At 42.7% G+C, this 6,272-nt stretch overlaps 1 long non-coding RNA gene across 1 annotated transcript; it reads left to right on the top strand.

The window, feature by feature from the left end:
• The first annotated feature begins 3,986 nt into the window (after positions 1 to 3,986).
• LOC135373124 (uncharacterized) lies at positions 3,987 to 6,031 on the top strand. Its single transcript, XR_010416296.1, has 3 exons — positions 3,987 to 4,075; positions 4,239 to 4,997; positions 5,752 to 6,031. It is a non-coding gene; the product is annotated as an uncharacterized LOC135373124 (long non-coding RNA).
• The last annotated feature ends 241 nt before the right edge of the window (positions 6,032 to 6,272 follow it).

Here is a 6,272-nt window from a genome sequence, read left to right as displayed (position 1 = left end):
AGACATTTAGTAATTGACGTCTAATTGTAGACGTCTTGTAGCTAGCCTTGTATATACCACATATTAGAAATCATCAAGATTTTGTTTGATTAGCTTTTTAAGAGGTGTGAACACATTCACACATCAAATACAGTCACTATATTATAAGAGGTGGTTCTAAGCTTAGCTTTCAGGCTTACAAAACTGAAGTTCAATTGCTACGAAACATATGCAGGAAACTGAATTACTTGATGGCAGAGTTAACATAATTGTGGTGTTCAAGTTGTCCGTGAACCGGCCCTGGTGACTGAGTCTGTTCGCCTTCTGATCCCGAGATCGCTGGTTCGAACCCGGCCAAAAACACCAGCAACTTAGTGCCAGGATACAGGTTGCTTGGACATGCCATCTTCCACAAGGGACATTAAATACGGCGTGTTGTGTGGTGAGCTTTCATTGCGTGGGCAATCCACAGACCGACTGCTGTGGCGTCGCTCATGATCTCAGTTGTCTCGCAATGTAAACCCCAATTGTTATTAAGTCTTCCATGCTGGTATCTGTCCACAAGAGTCGTCACAAGAAGTCTAAAAAATGTAGCCAAATGCAGAAAGGGAACTGGAATTAGGAGGGTCATCCAAAAATAAGTTTCCCCGATATTTGTTATTCAAAGGAAACACCACTAGGACAAACTGAATGGTGTAGTAGTTGGGTGTGACATCCCGGCACTGCAGATGTTGGTTAATGGAGTGCCGTTCACCTATGTGTCAGGCATTCAAGCATGGATGTAATATTTCCGAGTACGTCTGACTATCCTAGTAAGGAAGAGTTATCCTATTTTTTGTTAAAGAAAAAAAGAGTGCTTTAGAGAATGTCCACTGACAGTTAACACCTGTTTATACAAAACACTTTACAGGCATTGAAATGGTGTGTCCTCTATATAGGGTACTGAAAATCTGCACAATGAACAGTACAGTGGGAGATCAGCTATAACACCACGAAACGACGTTTCTTTTCTGAAATTCCGAGAATTGTTAACGGAGACTGGCGGGTCACTGGTACTGCACTCTGATACTAATGGGAACAAATTTCCTTCAGCTTGGTCAACGAAAGTTATGCGAGATGGGGGCCACATTTGCTCGGTAACGTTCGTAAAGAGCAACGAATGAATGCAGCTTGCATTTTCCTTCAATGGTATCAAGACGGTCAAGATGAATTTCTTGGAACAATTATTATTAATGAAACGTGGGTGCATTATGCAAGTGCTGAGACAAAATACCACAGGAAGTCATGATGGGTGCCCGGTGAAAGCATTCTGAAGGAGGTCAAACTTGCGTTTTCGCCTGGAAAGGCTATGCCGACAGTGTTTTAGGACTATCGTTGTCTGCAACTTGTAGATTACCTCACATGCACAACCACAGTAAATGCAAAGATGTACTGCGAGATCCTGGGAAAGCGTCAAACTACAGTGAAAGAAAAACGCACAGGACTTGGAAGGGTGTAGTACAACCACGTCAACGCTGTCTGCACTCGTCTTGAAAGACTCGGGATTTGTTCCAGAAATTCATCTGGAAATTTGCCAAAGAGAGAAAAAGTACACAAGCGAGCTGGTACAACGTTGAAGTAGGAAGCATCACCTTGAGCATGAGGAGAATGAAGTATACAGGAGACACACAAACGTGAGTTTCCTTTTCGTGAGCTTCCTGTATCCTTCGTTCTCCTCGTGCTCAAGGTGATGATTCCTACTTAAATGAAAATTTGCCCAATCTGCTGTTCCATCTTCCTCTCAAAGCACCCCTCGGCAGTCACCAATTCGCAAGTGATCATGAAACGCAAATTGATCAGGTGAAATGCAAAGTGAATGCCTCACTTTGTAAACAGGGCATAGCATGGCACAGACACCGTATTGAATACTTGGTATCACAGTATCAAAAATGTTCAGCTAAATAAGGTGACTATATTAAGGAGTAACGTTGAGCTCTAATCTGTACATAAATTTTTTCAATGTTGTGCTATAGGTTTATTATTTTGTTCACAGCAGAGGAACTTTTGTTGGATGATCCTCATACATGAAGGAAATTCCTTATTTTCTTACTTTCCATCACACGTGTGTGGAGCAAGTACAATCTGTTTGCAAATGATCATAGTAAGGTAATAAAACTGGACTCTGCAACAACCTTCAGAAACTATGCATGAATGGACCACATTAACTTTGCCCTATTATATTATGACCAAATGGATAGTATGTATGCTATGTGAGTTGTATGCCCATATATTGTAACAAAAGATCGGTCAGATGAAGGCAGTCTGACTGAGGTACGTAGATAATTTAAATAATGTCCATACATATGATGATCCGAGTGTTTTTGGCTCACTGACATGCATATACACTGACAGCATCCACAACTAGAAGACATTACCAGAATCTAAGTGCTGTGAAGTAATATTTTATTTTTCTGAATGTATATCTTTTTTTCTTAACGAAAGCCCGCATTTGTTCGGGGCAATGTCTCTTGAACTAGCGTTCCTGATGGCGTTACCGTTGCTGGTAAATGTAAATTTTGTACGTTAGCGACTCCCCTGCACAATACTACGTTACACCAACTTAAAGAAATCAGCAACTAAATTATTGAATCACTGAAACGTCAATAAAAAAGTCGACGACTCTGACGAATCGTGCAGCGCAGCACTATAAACCATAGCTCCACAAACACAGAAGCACTTTGCACGTACTGTGGGCAGCAGATAGCAGATGTTTGTTTACTGCACATAACATTTTCCCACAAGCTACACAGCAGCAGTAAAATGGAATCTGACGTGACTCAGGGATTTCAGGACACTTCAAAAAATCTTGAAACTGCCCATGGTATCTCTTTGAAACCGCTGAACAGGCAATGCGCTACATATTAGGCACACCTGTAGCTCAGTAGCAAAGGCACTGATAAAATGTTTGCAAAAAGAACAGCGATTTTCAACACACACATCACAAAATACGACACTCGTCGCTGCAACAACGATGGCGATGGCATGATGATGATGATGTTGGTGTCACTTCCGCTGGATTGGCATATGTGTTATTTAACATTTAACCTCCACCACCCAATTATAATGAACGGCCACGGAAATTAAAGTATTACAAAAAATAAGTACTCAAAAAGCATGAGCTAAAGCAATGGCAATGACGTCTGCCCGTCTACCCAATCACCATCCATCATCCATCCATCCAACCAGTTCGAACCAGTTCAGTTTCAACGGTTGAAACTTCAAACTTTCCGGACGCGCAACGGGTAGCAGCAGTAGCAGTTAGGGTCTTCGCGGCTGCATTCCACTGGTTGTTATACGAAAATCTTTCGAAGTTCTAATCTCCCGCGCGTTTTGTCTTGCAATTTTTGAGCATAGCGAGAACGTACGCCGTGCTGTCCAGTGATAAAAGCTGTTGAGCGCAGCAGAGCTCGCAGAGTACTGCGGTGGACAACGTTTCTTTGTTCTCTGGCTTTCAAGTTTAAGGGGTGAGTTCACTCTTCATTAAAGTATGTGCCTGTTTCTGTACACCAAATCGCATGTAGTAGATATGCGTGGCATAATATCGGAATATCGTTTCCTCTATTTCGGCTTCGTATCACCGATTGAAGCATATTGGAAGTGTGGGTTGACCTGACTGCACTTGCATTCAAAGTAGTGATTAACGTTGTATGCTCGGCAGTACAACGTTTCATTAAGTGCCTTGGTTCGTCTTGGTGCTAAAACAAATACGGTATCACTAATTAATCATCGAGATTCACAAGTTTTCGATGACTGTTGAAGTCTTGAGTAAACGAAAGTCGACAGTTACGGTTTGCAGGGCGGACATGCCGGAACATAAATGCTGGTTAGTTCATTGTCATGTCAACCCGACTTCGGTTGTTGCATTTTTCGCTGGTAGTGAAACTATACACACTGAAAATTTTGCGCAAGTACTTTTGTTTGCATATCATGGTTTCATAGCAACTGTCTTTTTCTCTTTATAGGTGCTTGGACTATCTTGCATCGGTGGATATGAAAATAGTGCTAACCTACCCTACGAAACAGCTATTTGCACATAAGCTTAACAGTTCCCTGTGAGGTGAGGGGAAGCAGTTGTCTCTGACGTGTGACTGTGTTGTCCTCCAATGTTCCTGATGTTCGATGTGCCCCCGAATCTTACTGTGGAGGGAGCCTCTTTAAATTTTTTGCAAATACAGTTGGTGGAAGACTTTCCATTCACATGGTTTCGAACTTTTTTTCAGATGCTGTGAAAGTCAGCAGGGAAGTGCGATGTAGAAGAAACGACTGCCAGAAGCTTGCTAAAGAACCGCACAACATGTGTGAGCAGCAGACAAAATATTCATCAAACGGTACAAAACTAGTATTTTTGTGCTTTGTCGTTTTGAGACATCCTTGGTATTGTATGGAGAACAGCGTGACTATGTCATTCCGTCTTACTTCACCCAAACAGCTATCTGGTAGTAGTGCAAGATTTGAGTTCCTAAAAGGTTTATTCACTGAAGTCACCTCAGCGCCATACTATAGGTCCCTCAATGTTTAGTCCTTGCATTTGTTCGCTGCATTATGCTTTTTAGGTGACTATTAACACCAAAAAATATGGAAATTGCTTGGATATTCTACAAATCACAGAGCAACAAGTTTTAAACACCAGATATGCGGTGAGTATAATATGGGTAACAGCTTGACTGAAATCTACAATAGGGCCGAGATCTACCAAGGCCGATGGCAGCAAATCTGCCTGCTAGCGACAGTGGCGGTCTCCTGCGGATGACGTCATGTGAATAAACTTGTATACTACTTGTACGTACTTATAATATTTGACGTGGTGATACAGGTTTTGCTTTGTATTGTCTTTTATAATATACACAGTGTTTATTTTTATCCTGTACAGAATTTTTGCACCAAAGTTATGAGAGCAGCACAGATGTTGTTTTAGCGTAATGCAGTGATGGAAGTGCTGCGCCAATCATGGAGTGCTTAGCAGTCGCCTGCTCGACCAGGTAAGGTTGTGTGTCACGAGAAAACGCCTGTCACATTGATGTACTTTAACAGCGACAGCTGTTACATCCTCATTTCCCTGAGATCCTGGCAGCGTCCGCTAGAGCCCTGCGCAGATAAGATTTTTAGCATCTGCGTGCACATTATCCGATTCGCACCGTTGCATACGCAACCGTTTAGATCCGCAAGTTTCGAAGGACGCGTCAACACAGCCGGAAGAATGTTGGTATAATTTCGGATGCCTCCATGCTCTCATGGAAGGACTCACGCCAAAATGCCTTCTCTCCTGTCTTGGCCGTGCATGGTCAAAGGTGAACCCGGGCATGCGCTCGCTGTCGGTGCGCAATACAAATAAATTGCTAGTAGAAAAATTACAGCATGCGGTATATCCGCATCTGACCTCGAGCCATCCGATCCGCACACTGCAGAAAGTGATAAATTCTTGTCCGAATCCGCAAGTATCTTACGGATATCCGCTTCCATCCGCAGATGGTGCAGGGCTCTAGCGTCCACATCAGGTAGTGACGCGCAAACAGCTGTTGCTGCAATTTGTGTTGTGTAGCTGTAACAGTTCTGTGATTTTTGTACGTGCAGCTTCTTTTCTTTGTCTCTCTCAGATCAGTGTTGATACAGCTTTTACTCTTATGTGGCCAGACAAGCATCCCGTGAAAGAGTGTGCATAGCCACTAAACAAACTAGTTAGAACTAGCAGGCTACATGATGCTTTCTGACATGTTTTTTTTTTCTATTTTCTAGCCACAGTGAGTCATTGGAGGCAGTGCTGCAGCGCCAACAATCACTCATTGGAAGAAAGGAATGAGGTGGCCATCAACACCCTGCTGCCAGTTCAACACTCCTCAGTCAAAACACAAGACGCCTGCTTGGCGGCAAAGTCAATCCAGTTTTAGACAGAGTTTTGTACCGTAGACTTCGTGTGTGGTTTACTGCAAATAAATGTTTATGCTGAGATCCGTGTTGCTATCAATTATATCACATTTCTGCATGAATGCATGCCAAGACGGTAGCAGGACTAGTCATGGTCTAAAATAGGTCTAAAGGTGGCTAAAGTAAGGTACAGGAAATGTATAACCCTAGACCTGTCGCCTGAATGGAGGGATAAAATTGGTCTAGCTGTAGACTTCATGTCTAATACATGGTTAAGTGTCTGACCCTGTTCCAGACATCCAGGCCAAAGAATGTCTAAATCACGGCTAGGTACATAGACATTGGATGTCTAGGGCTAGATGGCTAGGTGGCGTAACGTTAGACGTGTTATT

Source organism: Ornithodoros turicata, unplaced genomic scaffold (genome assembly GCF_037126465.1).
Source record: "Ornithodoros turicata isolate Travis unplaced genomic scaffold, ASM3712646v1 Chromosome21, whole genome shotgun sequence".
In the NCBI taxonomy this organism is placed as follows: Eukaryota; Metazoa; Arthropoda; class Arachnida; order Ixodida; family Argasidae; genus Ornithodoros; species Ornithodoros turicata.
This window is presented reverse-complemented; position numbering and strand designations above follow the sequence as displayed.